The sequence below is a fragment of the Mus musculus genome, chromosome 10 (genome assembly GCF_000001635.26).
Source record: "Mus musculus strain C57BL/6J chromosome 10, GRCm38.p6 C57BL/6J".
NCBI lineage: Eukaryota > Metazoa > Chordata > Mammalia > Rodentia > Muridae > Mus > Mus musculus.
In genome coordinates this window covers 19,137,095-19,154,256 of record NC_000076.6, presented here as the reverse complement: position 1 = coordinate 19,154,256, position 17,162 = coordinate 19,137,095, and the positions used below count along the sequence as shown (strand labels likewise).

Here is a 17,162-nt window from a genome sequence, read left to right as displayed (position 1 = left end):
TCCTCCTCTGCTAACAATGTCTGGAATGTGCCTAGCCCTCATACCCTCCCTCACCTTACTCAAGAAACCACCAGGGACAGGACAAACCTAAGATGTCAAACTACCTGGCTATGGATCTGAATCTTATGTGGAAAAATCCTCTTAAACAAATGAGGAAAGCCCCTTGCCATCCTGCTGGTTAACATCTCAGACCCCTCTAAATCTCTTATAAAACACCTGCTCTGTCTTGTCAGTGTGCAACTGTGTTTCCTGAAAACAATACTCACCCCAATTTAATTTTTTTAAATCTGAGAAAACAGAACATAAACAAGTAAGCAGTATTTTGTTTTAAGAATCTTAAGAGTATACCACATATAGTCTCACAAAATCTATACTCTAGAAAGGTCCAAAGCTCTGTAAGAAGAAGAATCTCATTTGTGGTCATTTGCTAATTCTCTTTCCTTCTTTTATAAACAAAACTAGCTAGCATCTGTTGTGCTTCCATAAATTTAGCAGTCTAGTTAGATCAAAATAATGTTTTTGTGCATAGCTTATGTGCTTTGTCAAGCAGGGAATATTCAATTTTTATTGTGAGCTCCTTGGAAGGCAATGCAAAGCTAGCTATTCCTTTAGTGGCTGAAGGTCAACTTACTGTGATGGCTGGAGGCACAAAAGATAAGGAAGTAAGCTTTCCATTTATGGTACATCCACAACTCATCTGTCTTCTCTAGGTGGAAGAGCAGGCCAGAAAGGCCTCAAACTCATGCAGCAGAGGAAGGTGATCTCAAATTCCTGATTCCCCAGCCTCCACCTCGAAAGTCTGGGATATCATGCATGCTATCGCACACCCAGCCTGGGCTTTTAGAAGTAAAAAACACTCCACATAACTGTGTGCTTTCCCAAACTACTCAAAGATTTGAAAGACATTATTTCTTAGACGTTAGAACTCTCTTAAATATCATTTGGACTGTTCTACTTGGTCACTGTTTTGGTTCATTAAAAACCAAATAAACAAGTGGTGAGTTGAGGCTCACAGAGGAGCCTTCCTGTATATGACAATCTGAGCTCAAGCCCTGGATCACTTGGTTGAGTCATAAATGTTTTACGATAATTGTAGAATATCAGAGCCTAAGGCTCTTATTCAGCATAAATAGTTTGCCCATATTTTGCTTAGCTCTGAAAGCAGCAACCTCCTACGTAAGGATTGTTTCTTCATTTTGTACTTTTGTGACTGCATAGTATACTGTATTACTAACTCTGATATTGCCCTTATTTTAAAAACAAGACCCACATTTGACTCATGGTGATGTCTCTTTGGATTCAGGCTCACATTGCCTCTGGCCATGCCTCTGTTACCACAGTGAATTCCCACTGCAGTTCTCTGGCTTACAAAAGGGAGTCCCGACACCATTAATACTTTCCCGCTTCAAAAGAAACAAACACTTCTGTGAATTCCCCTTGATAGCCGTAAACTCAGTCATTCACCCATTCCTCCTGTGAAGAACTCTCTCTAAAGACACTAAATGCTAGGAAAATATGAGGGGATGGGACTACTGTCACTAGACTCGGAGAACCCATATTAGTGAGGACAAGGCTTGTAAAGCAAGTATTGTGGACACAAACAGAAATCATAGGAAATACTCTGGAGAGCAGGAAGTAAGAGTGGAGCGTGGGTATAAAAGAATCCAAGTCTAAATGTGAAAATCAGGTAAGATAAGACACTAGGTGATGGAACTCTTCTGAGAACAGTATTGAAATGGGTTTAAATACAGTCTTGTGAAAACCAAATCTGGGCTAATGAAACACATAGAGTCAAGTCTAAGTTAGGGTTTTACTGCTGTGAACAGACACCATGACCAAGGCAACTCTTATAAGGACAACATTTAATTGGGGCTGGCTAACAAGTTCAGAGGTTCAGTCCATTATCATTCAAGGTGGGAACATGGCAGCATCCAGGCAGGAATGGTACAAAAGAGCTGAGAGTACTACATCTTCATCTGAAGACTGCTAGCAGAATACTGGCATCTAGGCAGCTAGGATGAGGGTCTTAAAGCCCACAGTGATACACCTACTCCAACAGAACCATATCTTACAATAGTGCCACTCCCTGGGTTGAGCATATACAAACCATCACAAGTCACTTCCACATTACCAAACAAAACAGGAGAGTGGGTTCTGAGACCCCAAGATTAGTTACGACAGAACTTGAGAGAGTGGGCAAGAGTATACCTATTAGAAGGCCTGGCAGGGCATCTGCAAACCTCTAGAGAAAAGATCTTAAGAGACAACTCTAAGCCAGGCAATGGTGGCACTCACTTTAATGCCAGCTCTTGGGAGGCAGAGGCAGGCACATCTCTGAGTTCCAGGCCAGCCTAGTCTACAGAGTGAGTTCCAGGACAGCCAGGGTTACACAGAGAAACCTTAGGTACCTAGGATAAAAGTTTAAGAACCATCAAATCAATGGGCCATTCTCCACCATACCACTTTCAATGAGACTGAGTTCACTCATAGAGCTGCCTGTTTTCCCAGCATTTTAAGAAAACATTTTCTTAAGCTCCAGGGAGGCACCAACAATTCTGTGACAGATTGTACTTGCTAATGTATAGACAAGAAGCATGGGATTGTGAGACATGAACTCAATTTCCAGAGCTCCTGAAATGAAAATCTCTTCTTAGAATTTTACAACAAGAAGATGGTGGCCACAGGATACAAAATTTCAGTGAGATAGAATAAGCTCTCTAGATCTTTCGAATGGCATTATGGCCACAGCTAGTAACATCATTTCATATTCTGGAAAATCACCAATCACAGATTTGTTACTAATATGCACAAAATTAAAAGTGTATGAGGAGAACATATACCAACTGGATTTAAACAATGACACACAATGCTTACACATTTCTAAATATGTTGAACTCAATAGAACTCAATACAGGTATGCAAATTTGATCAATTATAGATAAATTAATAAGTATGGTAGTTGAGTCCCAAAGACAATTGTACTACAAGAACCCCTTCCCAATCTCAACTTATAAACAGGATTTTTCTTTTCCAGCTAATGCTTCTTTTCAAAAGGACCTTCCATACCCCCCTAGTTGAAAATGCAGTTCTTGGCACCTGACTTCTCTGTTCATTGAAAATAGATTAAGAATACAGGCTCATAGGAACAAGTGTCCTATGTGAGTATTTTCTAAAGTCTCCTGTGGCTTAAGGCTTACTTGTAATACTTGAGTCCTGCTAGCCCACATGTCTAACCCCTATTTTAAGATTAGTACATATCCATTACAATCAATGCCCCCTGGCTAGCTCTTCTGGGTGAGACTTTGAATTGGCAGTCATTTGTGTAAACAAAGCAATAACCACAAAATATTCAACAAATTAATCATAGGGTTCAACAACTACATAATCCAGAGAGAATGCAAAGACAATATTTTCATAATACATCTTTCTTCTTTTTGAGTGTCTAGTATGCTACAACACCGTTGGTTTCCTTTCTAAAAACAAGAATCAGAAATTTTGTGCCTGTTTTCCCTCTCATTAAATACTCTCTCCCTTGTCATAATTACTCCCATTTAAAAATGTTTTTGAGAAAGAGGCATAAAATTAGGGGACTCCTCTGGGTTTTAGCTCAGTGGTAGGTGCTTGGCCAGCATGTTTAAGACCCAGGTAGATAGATAGATAGATAGATAGATAGATAGATAGATAGATAGATAGATAGACAGACAGACAGATAGTTTAAAGGCAGGACAGGCATTTCCTTTACATGGTACCATTATTCCAAAAGTATTACAAAGCTACTTCTCAAAGGATAAGAAGAGGATCACACTGGTTCTAATTCTCAAAGCCATAGGCTCCTGAATGCTAGAGGTGGATTGCTTCCCAGGCAAAGCTCTACTAACCCTTGTATTAACACATCGTGAGTCAGGACATCTCAGAGTTTAACACAGCCGAGAACAGCCCTTTGAGAAGTCCCCTTGAGCCAGGCTTCAAAACAGGTCATCTGGCCAGTGAGATTGGATGCAGCTCACTGAATTCAGGAGTTCAATAAAAGCCTCCAAGGATCCAGAAACCTAGGCCTTTCCCCCAGTGATTCATCTCCATCAGCAGTCAGTGTTGTTTAAAGTCTGAGTGTCAATTGCTTCACTGGCAGCAATTTTGATTGAAAACCATTGAAGGGTGAAGCCAGCTGGAGAACACTTTAGACAGTTTGCTACTTGTTCATGTCTCGCTTGAGGATATTTGGTTAATAATGAAAAATTAGACAGATTATAAAATATATAATTTCCAGCTATAAGAAAAGCACTCTCATGTTTAAACAAATTTCTAATGACTAAAGGAATTTTTTAGACTACTGAGGCAGCTATAGACATGTCTCTTTTGTTTATTAATAATAGCTATTAGTATCTATAACTAAGTAAAAATGAGTAACTAACTCAAACAATAGTTGAAAACAGCTAACTTTTATAAATATATCTGGAAACTTGGCAAAATCTTTCTCCTGTAAGGTTGGCATTTTAATTACTTTTAGCAGATGAGAAGCTGGACATGAAGGAGTGAAGGATGGTGGCTCATGGGCATGTCATCTCTGTCCTTCCCACCTGCTCTGTGGCCAGATCTAATTACACCGGGTTAACCTTGCTCTCTGGAGTTTTGGCTGCATATCTCTGCTCCATATGTCTGCTGTCCTGAAGGTTGACAGTGACTTCCTCGGAAGAAGACAATAGCCTTCTCTTCTCTATTCTTTCTCTATACTCACCTATTCCTGTCCACTTCCACCTCTTCCTGTCTCCTCCTACTCCTCTCAGTTACCCACAGCCCTTGCACCAAAAGAAACTTCTGAACACACCAGGCTTATTTCTGAAATTATGTCATAGAACAGGAATGAGAGGCCAGAAGCATGAATGAGGTTTGAAGTGAAACAAGGATGAGTTATTTAGCTGGCCACTGCTTTTGCCAACTGGTACTAACTCCTCAGAATCTTCTGGGGAATCTTATGAAACCCATGGGAGACGAGTCTTTGGGCTGGAAATATGGTGCGTGCATCAACTGGCAACCATTCCTTATTCTTCAGTGGTGGTGTACCCCCTCTAACTCCAGGTTGTACAGACCTGAATGCTAAGCAGCACTGAAAAGGTGGGCAACATCTCGGTAGCAGGGGATGCTGGGCCAGGTCTGGAGAAGCTGCAAGGGGCAGGCCAGTTGTGGAGGCTGATAGGTTTGTTTCAGAGAAAATGGAACAGAGTTTTAAAGATGGGGTCCTTGCATTGTTAGTCTGGGGTGCTTATCCACCCACTTGTTTCTCCCTTTATTCTTATTAAAACAGTTCCCTCTTTAAACTTTCCTCAGTTTCCTCATTGGATTGGATATTTGTTCCCTGTTACAGTTATGTCTCCGTATCCTTTTAGCTGTTCTCTCCAGATGCTGTCTCTCGGCTCTCTAAACAATGACACGCAAAGGATTCATGCTTCTCTCATGTACTGTGTGGATAGTATCTTTCTAAAGATTTATAATTTCTGGAATCTTGAGATTTTACAATATTTCAGGAATAAGTCTATTATAGATACAAGTAGCTAAAATGAAGCCATGTTGGAATACAGTTGGCCTTTAATGGGATAAAACTGGTGTCCTTATAAGGAGAGGGAGAGAGAGAGAGAGAGAGAGAGAGAGAGAGAGAGTAAACCATTCTATAAAGACAGGAGCCAAGAAAAACCAGACATTGGCTGAAGCCATCAAAAGCTAGCAGAAGTATGGAAAGGAGTCTCCCTCTTAAAACTTAGAAACAACTAACCCTGCCAACACCCACATCTCAGACTTTAGTCTCTACAACTCTGAGAGAATAAACTGTAGTTGTTTTAAAGTACCTAGTTAGAGTGCCTTAGCTAAGACAGCACTAGAAAGCTAATAGCCTTCCCATTTGGGCTTTCTTTCAAAGACCCACTAAGGTTTTATGGAGACCTATGTTTTCTCATGTTTCAACCAATTAAAGCAAATTTTCCCTGAGCTTCTACCTCAGTGCAATAGCTGTCCTTTACTAGTTAACAGTATGTAAAAAGAATGAGTCTCTTTGCTAATGTGTTTATTAGCTAATGTGATACCTAGCGACACAGTAAATCTCCTCCAGATAGACTCCATGAGGACAGTGGTTTGGTCCATCCTGCATGCTACTCCTGCCCAGCAGCAACTGCCCTTCTCACAAACACCATTGCTTTTTAGGAGATACTATTTAGTAGTTCCCTGCCTTGGCTTCCTCCTTAGCTCCCCTTGAACCCCTTTCCACACATACCTAACCCTGAAGGTAAGAGGTCAGGAGTAAGACTGGATGGTGGGTCCTCTCAGGTATGTTGCTTAACTGAAATGCTTTACATTGCATAAATATCATTGGAAGGAGGCTTCCCATGGTAGACATTTTGCAGCTGATTCACTGTGTCACACGACGCCTTTCTTTCTGCTCTGTGTCTCCAAGCATGGCCCCAGGAGACAAAACTGTCTTGGCTGCCTCCTGATGTCTTACTTGTTGGTGATCTCCAGTTAAATAGTGAGCCCCCCACACTCCGGAAAAATCAGTCCTCTCATCTGTAAACTGGCAGGAGAAATGTTTGCTTGAGGTTGTCTATCAGAATTAGGCAAGAGTCTCTCCACATGGCAACGTGCAGGGCTCAGGTGTGTATTAAGAGTGCACGGAGATCATTTCCATTATTTGCCTTGGATTACTCTAAGTCTTTCTTTGCCTGGTCACCTGGACTCCAAACTACCTCAGATTCCTTCACCACTGGCTGTTTATTTATTTACTGAATTTATTTCTATCTTATCTTCTCAACTTCATCCCAAATTCAGATTCAAATTTTATTGTAAGATATCGTGTTATAAAATGTCATAGAATACTAATACCAACATTCGGTTGACTGACTAGCTGATGTCTCCTGAAGTACTGTGCTAAAAGGATCTCTCTGCCAACCCTGACAATCATCCTCAGAATTAGGTCAGTGTTACGGTAGTGATTCCAGTTTAGAAATCTAACAGTGAGCTATGCATGTAAAAACTTATGGAGTCTCTCTTTTGTCTGTTAAACCCTCTCTAATATGTCTCATTATTACTACTCTACCAACCTATGCTCAAGATACCCACAGTTATGTACTCAGTGGCTAATAATCCTTAGTTGCTTGCTTTCTGATCCACTAGAGACTACTGGCATATGACTGCTTAGATCTCTCTTAACATGCTTCATTACTTGGCTTGAGAGTCCTCCTGTGACACCAGACAACATATATATATATATATGAAGTGATAGAAACTCATGCAGTAAAAAGTAAAATAGTAGCAGAGTTTTATACTGCTCTGGTCTCTCTTCTGTTGTTGGGATAAGACATTCTGATTGACAGCAACTCACGGAAGGAAAGTGTTTATTTCACCTCATAGTTCCACATCATATTTCATCATTGAAGACAATCAGGGCAAGAATTCAAAGCTAGAACCTGAAGGCAGGACTGCTTGCAGCTCCACACAGCATTAGATTTGAGCCAGGAACCTACTCAAGGCTAAGAGAGTAAAGCAGAACCACAGAGGAACGCCAGGTAGTAGCTCACTAAGGAGACCATGCTTAGTTAGCTCCCTATATAGCTAAAGACTACCTACCTAGGGTTGGTACCACCTACATACCTTCCTACCCTACATCAATTAACAACTAAGACAATCCCTCACAGACATGCCCACAGGCCAACCTGATAAAGACTATTTTTAATTGAAGAGTTTCTTTTCATGTGACTGTAGATTGTGACGAGAGTTGACAGTTAAAAGTTAACTAACACACACACACACACACACACACACACACAGAGAGAGAGAGAGAGAAAGAGAGAGAGAGAGAGAGAGAGAGACAGAGACAGAGACAGAGACAGAGACAGAGACAAAGACAGAGAACTAGAGAGTTAAAATTGATTTAAAAAAAGTATAGTAATTTATCATGAATCAGTATTGAGGTTAGGAGCTAATGTTAAGAGTTCAAAGGTTGTTCTGAAACCAGGAAAAAGGCTCTCATGAGAGACATGAGCAAGTATGGCTTATAACATGTAGAAAACTGAGGTCACAGGGAAATAGTTGAGGTATAATCCATGAGTATTTTGTTTTCCTACATATTTTGGTTCAGCTGGGTACATGTCTGTGTATTTTCATAGTGTTTCTTTCAGAACAAATCACACACAAGTAAACTTGAAGTGTGTGTTATGTTTAAATTGTTGCCTACTGTATTCACTTATACCTGATCTTGAAGACTCCATTTCTGAGCAAAATCAATTCACCAACACTATGGGTCAAAAAACATTTGTGGCAATATATTCAAGCCAGAACACAATGTATTTCTCATATGTTTCAAAGATCTCCCTAATATTTTTTATCCTTTAGTAACAACTCACAGTATGGAAAATTTCCTATATCACATCTTAGCATGCCCACCTAACTCACCATGCAAAACATGTAAACACACTAGAGACAGAAAAGTTTCAGGAAACTGAATGGGATGTTGCTTGCTTTCACCATTTGACTTCATTTCATACAGAGGCTAATCATGGGGCTGAATGGATGGCTTTGTGGTTAAGAGTGCTTGCTGCTTTCCAAGAGAACCCAAGTTCAATTCCCAGCATCACATTTGGTGGGGCAGCTCTAGGGGATCTAGCATTCTCTTCTAGCCTTTGACACACACGCAAGCACACACACATACACGTGACACACATACACACAGGCACATATACACAAACAAAAATAAAAAGTGAATCCTAATAAAAATAAGAGATGATCTAGTAACTGATGTGTAGAATAAGGACAGAAGTTCCTGATAAGCTTGCTGAATGGCAGCACTTTCTTTCAGAAAATTAACAACAATAGGTTCAATCTCCCATGGTACAGCTGAGCAGACAGGGCAAAAAACTGGATTCTTTGAGATTATCGATGTGTTGATTTCTGAAAAACTGTATCTAAGTTCATTTATTTGTAAGGAAAAAACTGCATTTTCTTTGCTTTGATGTGATTTGATTTGATTTACTGTGTGTGCTTGCAGGAAAGCCCAGTGTCTGGCACACTGGAGACCAGCATCTGCTATTGAGTTGTATTGAGTTGCTGAGTCGTACTGAGACTTGTATACTACCAGTCCATGACTGTTGAGAGTACTACTCCAGACTTTGATTGATTTGCTATATGATAATTTTTCATTTTTTCAGAATGCTTCAGTATTTTAAGATGTTTTTATTTGTATTTACAACAAGTATTTGTCTGTTTCCTCTTCTCGTTTGTCATTTAACTTCACATTTCAGTTACTGCTTAACCTGAAAACTCTTCCTCTCCACAGCACAATCATTTCAATGGACTCTGTCAGGTTGAGAGTACTTATATTTGCCTTAGAATACACCAGGGCCATGGAATTAGACAGGAAGCCAAGACCTAATGATTCAGGCTAGACGTCGACTTGCCTGTTATCATTTGTGAGATTAATTTTTGTCATTGCTTTGACAGAAATCAAATCAAGATAGATTAATTTGGTTTGTCCTATGGCTGGCACAATCCATCAGCAGAGATGGCATGGAAGAGTTCACGGAAGGAGGAGCACGCAGCAACAACTCCCTACATAAGGAAAAGAGGGAGATGATCGCTAGTGGTCAGGTGGCTTTCCTGAGAACTTTCACTCTTCTTATTCATGCCATGGACTGTATCATCCACATTCAGGGTGGGCCTTCTATCCACAGTTAAGCATCTCTGGAAAGAAAGATATTCCTAGGATTATGTCTTCCAGGTAATTATGAGTCCAGTCAAGTTGACCATGAAGAGTGACCATCACAACGTGTGTCATTGTCCTGTAGCTATAAATATGAAAGTGCTTTAGTATTTTGACTAACTGGGAGATCTTTGTGGTCTCTGGTGGTTTTGATTCTCATTCCTTGTTAAGGGTTGAACATAAAGTCTGTCCTAAAAGGCGCCTGTGTTTAAGGCTGCTGCCAGATGGGAGGCTTTTGAGACATTGGCTCATGAGAGGTCTAATTTCATCAAAGGGCTGTGGGAGGAGACGTCTAGATGGGAAAGCAGTCACTGGAGGCATGTCTCTGAAGGATTACCTTATCCATGGACCCTTCCTTCCTGTCCACCAATCTGCCTCTATCTGACATGAGGTGAGCATCTTTCTTCCACAATAATGTTACTGCCTCACCCCAGGCCTAAAACTAGTGGCACCCAGAGGTCTATGAACTGAAACATTTGAAGCAGAGCACCAAAAGAAATCATTTCTCCTTTTAAGTTCCTTTTTGTTAAAACTATTCTGTCACTTTGTTCCCAATACTTGAGTCAGAGAGGAGGTCAATCAGGAATTCTACATGGCAAGTTCAAGAACAATCTGGACTGCATGAGAAGATCATATCTCAAACAGCGAAACCCAGTGAATACGTCTATGACAGCAACAAAACTACCCTTATCCTCAAAGCCTAAAATACTTTCCACACCTGGATCTTTCAGAAAGTCCTTTGTGTAAAGGTTGATACATCCATTTAGTGCAGCTTGCTCTCTCCATTCCCTAAAAAGCTGTTTTTAAATTGCTGGTGTTTTGCAAAACTTTTGGTACCATAAAATTAAAAGAAAAAAATTAAATATCTCTGACATTTCTATACTAAGTGGGGTTGAAATAATGAGATTATAAAATGGTTTTGTGATTGTTCCAGCGTTACAAGAATCACACTGGGGACGCTTCTTGAAACTTCCTAAACATAGTTTAGATAGACTTACATCATTCTCTGATGATCAAAGCTTCTACTGAAGCCACCAGACAGGGAATCCATTCATCATCATCCTCTTTTTCTTGTATGCCTGCTCATGGGAGCATTCTGCATCCCATGCCACCTTTCATGGATGCCACTGAACCCTCAGCCTCTGGCTTCATGTGTAGTCAGAGGACAGAGGTGACTATAGCCTTCCACTGGGTCTGTAGTCAATGCTTCCTGGAAATTGGCTGCTATTTGGAGAATAGAAGAAGTTCAGGGGTTCCCTATCATTTGTACCCCTATGTGTACCATGCAAGTCATCATGGAAAGCCCCTCTCAGAGAAGGACTTCAGATTTTTAAAACAAGTCATTTTGCTTCAGCCCTGACAGAACATGAACATTTCAGAGCTGAAAGGAACAAACTTCAGTGACCCAAGGAAAACCTATAGGGGTGGAGGTGCAGATATGTTAACCCAGTGTAAACAGAGCACAAAAAGTGTCTTTTATTATAGAAATGAGATCAATAAGGGCAAGAAGAGTATGAGTTAAATACAAAAGTAGATTTTTTTTTTTAAAAAGAAAACATTGGCAAACTTCCCTTGGCCACCTAACAATTTATTTCTGGTCCTTCAAATTTCTTGTTTCAACTCAAGTGGAGCTTTCCCATCAATAAGTCTAAAACTTAACAAATAATAGAATAAAGTAAAATGAAAAAATATCATCAGTGTTTATTATTTCTATCATTGCCAAACCTGCATGTGGTCTCTGTGGGATGAAGCATTTAAAGTAAGGTAAGTTTTTGAAATTACTGTATTTATACTGTTGTAAGTAACAGAAATCCAAAATACAGTGTCAAAATCATTTATCCTGCTGTACTTAGGACCTGGGAACCCAAGAGTCGGGGTGGGATACAGCAGGCCCATAGGGGCCTCTCTTAGCTCTTTCATGAACAAAGAAGAGAGCAGGACTGTCTTAGTTAGGGTTTTACTGCTGTGAACAGACACTTGACCAAGGCAAGTCTTATGAAGGACATTTAATTGGCTTGGCTTACAGGTTCAGAGATTCAGTCCATTATCATCAAGATGGGGGCGTGGCAGCATCCAGGCAGGCATGGTGCAGGCAGAACTGAGAGTTCTAAATCTTCATCTAGCACTAAAACTGTTAGTGGAAGACTGACTTCCAGGCAGCTAGAATGACAATTTTGTAACCCACTCCCACAGTGACAAACCTACTCCAACAGGGCCACACCTCCTAATCCTGCCCTTCCCTGGGCTGAGCATATACAAACCATCACAAGGACCCTGAGCTAGAACGATGGCTAGAATCCCAAGTGGAAGAGTGAACTGTACTGAGATCTTTGTGCCCATGTTGTATTCCAGGCAACCAGGGTTAACAGAAGGAATATGTATCTGTTTTTTTTTTTAAAAAAAAAAGCCATCAAAATGCCTTCTAGATCATGTTAGAGAACAACTTCAGTGCTATTGGAAAACCAAGACTTTTTTAACTCCCCTAAAAGTGATATTTGAATTTTGTGAGTTTCTTTAAAAAAAAAAGAAAGAAAGAAAGAAAAGAAAAGAAAAGAAAAGAAAAGAAAAAATTAAAGAGTAAGCCCCACGACAGATTCTGTAGGTACAAATGAGTTTAGTCAACATAGCTCTGCACCAAGCAAGGGTTGTGCATATTAAGTTCTCAAAGGAGTGAAAATGGGAAGAAATCAGAAAACCATACCTCAGGGATTCAGATAATGGACAAAGGTGTGCATATCATCTCTGTTGTTGTTTGAATCGAAAATGCACCTACAGCTATACATGTCCTCACAGACTCATGTCTTAAACCCTTGTTTCCTAGGTGATGGCACTATTTTGGGAGGCTATCGGATATAGGATGGGGAGCTTATCTGGTGGAAGTAGGTCAGTAGGACATTTGGAGGTTAGATGATTTGACTGAACAAACTCAGACTGTCAAAACTGGAGGAGGCCATCGCCTTTCCTTGCAGAGTCATCTCATTGGCTCAACAATTTCATTTATAAAGAAAGCTTCAAAATCTTTAACTTGCTATCAACTTATTGACTACTTGATCTTTAGCAAAAAAAAAAAAAAAAAAAAAAAAATGAACAAATAAAAAATGCCACAAAAAGAAAGGAAAAGGCAGGCATGGAAAAAATTGTTATAATTACTGATAACAACAGCAGCTTTATTCCCTGTGCCAATGGCAGCATAGGTGTGGGAGTATAACACGAGAATAAACATACTCTCAAAGGGACATGCAAGACCATGGTGTGACACATTACAGCAGGTGGATTCACTCTGCAGGGAGAGATATAAAGGTGAGCCCAGCCGTGGTGTCTGCCACACAAGTCCTTCCCTTTGTCATGTTGCCACAAGGTTTAGGACCAGTCCATAAATTATGTCCCAAAGAGGCCTTGAAACAACCACATTGGGTCCCGGGAGGGAAGGATTCTAACCTCATCAAGCTGCTGGGATTCTGACTGGAGAAAGAGAAAGTGTATCTAATGCTCCGGGAACAACAGGAACAGAGGAAACTACTCCAGAAGATGGTGAAGGCCATGAAAGTCAGACAGGGACATCGTACAGGCCATGGGCATGAGTGAGGATGACTTGGATTAGATATTTATATCTCATATCTTGTTACATCAGTGCTCTTTGTCCTGAACCATGACAGTGCTTGCCGTTCCTTCCTGTGAACATAAGGGTAGCAGAAAAGAATGAGGCATAACCGGCTGCCACTCCCTTTCCTCTGGTTTCCATGACATGCTGTCTCCTCTGATCCCAGGATGTGCTGCTGGTGGGGCTGCCTCAGCCCCAGCATGAGATGCTTGGAGTCAGACGGCAGTTTACCCATTTCCCACATTTGTCATTTCCAGCTCCTTTCACCTGTGTGGCTTGGCTTCTAATTCCTCTGGGGTGTGCCGGAAAGACACCTTCTTGCTGCTCATTTCCAGAATACTGTGGGGTAAAGGTTTTGATCTTGTTGGGCTCACACATGAACTACAAGCACACATTTGAAGGACTAATACGTTCATAATCTAACTAAGCACACACACGTATGTCATCACAGTACCACACACACTACATGGTCTCTGTCTTCCCCACTCTCAGGCGTTCAACACAGCTTCTGTATTGAAGGATGACTGCACACACTAGTCATATCCTCTTGTGCAAACACAAGGCAAAGTTTTGTGTATTTTTTAGTTAATTTGATTATACCATTTTATCTTTCTAGATCACTCTTGCCTTTATAGCCATGGAAGCTGCTTCACCAGCCAGGCATCTAACAATGCCCTTGATTCAGTGTGGAGAATTAACGGACATTATAAAAACAAGTGGTTTTGGCAACTAATACATTTAGAAAATTAATTGCAAAGTAAAGGCCCACACAGGAAGGATTCTGAGCCCAACCCATTGTTGTGATTTATCTCTTGAAAGTTCCCCAAACAGTATTTCCTTATGCACTAGCAGTCTCCCTTCATCTCCCCTGGACCTAAGTGTGAGACTGGGGGTGATGGATTGTAGAAGAAGCTCTTTAGGCACATGGATGGTCAATGGTCAGTGTGCAGAGGACTGGTGTGCAGTCTTGAGTGGAAACAACTCCCTTCTAGTCCTTTGCTTCACACAGGTAAAAGAAGCAAGCCATTTCTGGCAGGAAGGCTGCAATGCCCAGATGATATTTTCAAATAAGATTTCTTGCATAGACCTGAGATTTGCAGTAGTATATTACTTGGGTTTTTTTTTTTATTATTGCTATGATAACATACATGACAAAAAAATCTTATGATCTGAGGAAACGCAGCCTGCCCTGGTAGGGAAGAGGTGGAGTATAATTATCTGGTCCTGTTGTATCTGTGTCAGGAAGCAGAGAAAAACTAATGCAGGCACTCAGCTTGCTTTGTAACTATCTTTTCCTTATTACTCACTCTCTAACTTCAACCTCTATGGCAGTCTTACCCAAATTCAGGATGGGTCTTCGTTCTTCATTCAAATCCCTCTGGAAACACCCTCATTGACATACCTACGGTTATATCTCTTGGGTGATTCTAGGTCTAGTCAGATTGGCAATGAATACAGATGATAACAAATGGGTTGCTATGGTAACATATAACAAAGGCTACATAAGTGAAACCAGTGAACACATCTAGGTAAGAGACCCAACCTAAATACTTCCCTGTCTGCCCAACTGCCTGCCTGCCTGGCTGTGTCTGTCAATCTCTGTGGAAGTCAAAGGCAAAATCAGTGTAAATTGACCAGTGACCCTACCTGGCTTTGGAGAGGCAACTAAGACATGCTAAACACTCGTGTGTCAGACAATGATCTGAACTCTCCATGTGGACTCATTGACTCCTTTCCTCACAGATCTAGGAAAGATTATTGGTATGCCCATGTTAAAGAAAAGAAAGAAGGGAGGGAGGGAGGAAGGGAGGGAGGGAGGGAGGGAGGAAGAAGGAAGGAAGGAAGGAAGGAAGGAAGGAAGGAAGGAAAGAAGGAAGGAAGGAAGGAAGGAAGGCAGGCATGAAGAGGCAGGTCAGGTGTCAATCATGAAAGACAATGCTGGGAGCAGGAGGGAATCTGAAGAGGGTTTCTCTGATCATCAATGCCCAACAAATGTGTTAGAGAACAGAAACAGATACAGACCCTAGATGAGGAGACTTCCTGGATATTGGAGTGTAGCTAATAGGTGGTGGTGGTGGTCTGAGAGATTCGAAGTCTAATGTAGTAGCCTCCAGGACTACATAGGTAGGCAAACACATGGTAGGCATGGCATAGCTAAAGTTCCAGCTTCAAGGACAAGGTCAGGTTCAGAGAATGGAGACAAAGCCTAAAGGGACTTCAGTGTTGACTCACATCTAGGCTATCTATGCAGCTTCTAGGAGAAGAATTTGAAAACTCAAACCAAAATAAACCAAGACATCAGATGAAGGCTGTTCTAAGGGAAACCAGCAATCCAAAGGGAACAAGAGGCCAAGAGTCGGGAGCAGCCATGCTGACACATCAAGCCTGCCTCCAACTTGATCCTTGGCACTGGGAGATCAGCAATGCTGTTTCCAGCTTTCTGGGCCCAGCTAGGTTTAGGTAACCCTGCTGTGGGCCAGGACAGGAAGACTCAGCTGGTTACAGCTGGCAGGAAACTTAAAACCCAGAAACTCCCCAGGCTATCTACCTGGCAACTCTTGACAGAACTGAAATATATAGCACTAGCATTTCAAATAATTCAGGACTTATTCTTGCTTTTTCTAGCCAGAGGAAAAGAATTTTTAAGCTAAAATATAAATCTTAAGCTGGGCTTTGTGGCTTGTAACTATAATTCCAACAGGCAAAAGGCTGAGGCCAGAGGTTAGTTCATTGGGTCATTTCTGGTTGCATAGAGAGTTGGGGACTGATTTGGTTTCATGAAGCCCTTTTCAAGCATCCCTCCTCAGATTCATTAAAAAGAAATGCTCAAGAAATCTTAATGCCTTCTGTTTAATATAAAAATAACTCAATAATTTGCCATGAACCCAGATTTATTAGATAAGTAATATACAATTACCACAAATCATGTATGTGAGGAATAGTTGCTATTTCTGTCTTTTGCAATGCTGTAGATATAACCAGGGCTTTGTGCATTCTAGCCAACATCTTTCACTTGGCTAGACCCATCTCCCAAAGAATGTTTATAATCCCACAGAAATGTTCACAGTATAACACAGTACCAAAAACCTGAATAACATATCAGAATTTTGTCTGAATTTGTAGATGGAAATTATATTTTTATACAATAGATAAATCAAACTAAACTATAGCTTATTTAATGTGGTAAACTAATTTGTCTCTACTTATACAATATTAGTCTGCTGTTAAACTATAAATGATCAAGATTTATGAAATTTGCTATTTTCTTTTTTTTTTTAAGGAAATAATCTTTAGTGAAATAAGATAAACCCATGCTTTGTGTGTAATGATTACAATCCTCTCTGCCAAAACACTGAGAGCCAAGGTATATCTAATTACATACAAATGGATATAGAAGAGGGAAAAATAATAAAACAAAACTGAAACCTAGAACCAACTGACAGACCAAAACAAATGAAGATGTAGAACTCCAATCAGAAAACTGCATCAAGAGTTTAACATTATTTCCAAAAGAAAATGTAACTGAGGCAAATGACATTCTTTGTAAGCTATTATAGCAATATTCTTAAGCTTTTGAAAACTCAGGTAAAAATAGTTTGAAGACACGAATGTTTTCATTTTAACTCTTGAGCTTTTGAAAATGAAAATCATCACCTACATGGGAAGTAAAAAGATAGATTGTCGGCAATATTTCTATAAATAATTCTCTTAATTTTCTCCCACAGCTATCATGCACATACAAGACACCATAGTACTAACTTTCTAAAACTGTATGTCCAAGGGTCAAATATTCAATACATATAAGGATTCCTGTTACCATGG

At 40.4% G+C, this 17,162-nt stretch overlaps 1 long non-coding RNA gene across 1 annotated transcript in view; it reads right to left on the bottom strand.

The window, feature by feature from the left end:
• The window catches only part of Gm20139 (predicted gene, 20139), a 66,199-nt gene extending 53,691 nt beyond the window's left edge, over positions 1 to 12,508 (bottom strand). Inside the window, exon 1 of the long non-coding RNA NR_038021.1 lies at positions 12,441 to 12,508. This is a non-coding gene — a long non-coding RNA (predicted gene, 20139). The remainder of the gene's footprint in view (positions 1 to 12,440) is intronic.
• Between the last annotated feature and the right edge of the window lie 4,654 nt (positions 12,509 to 17,162).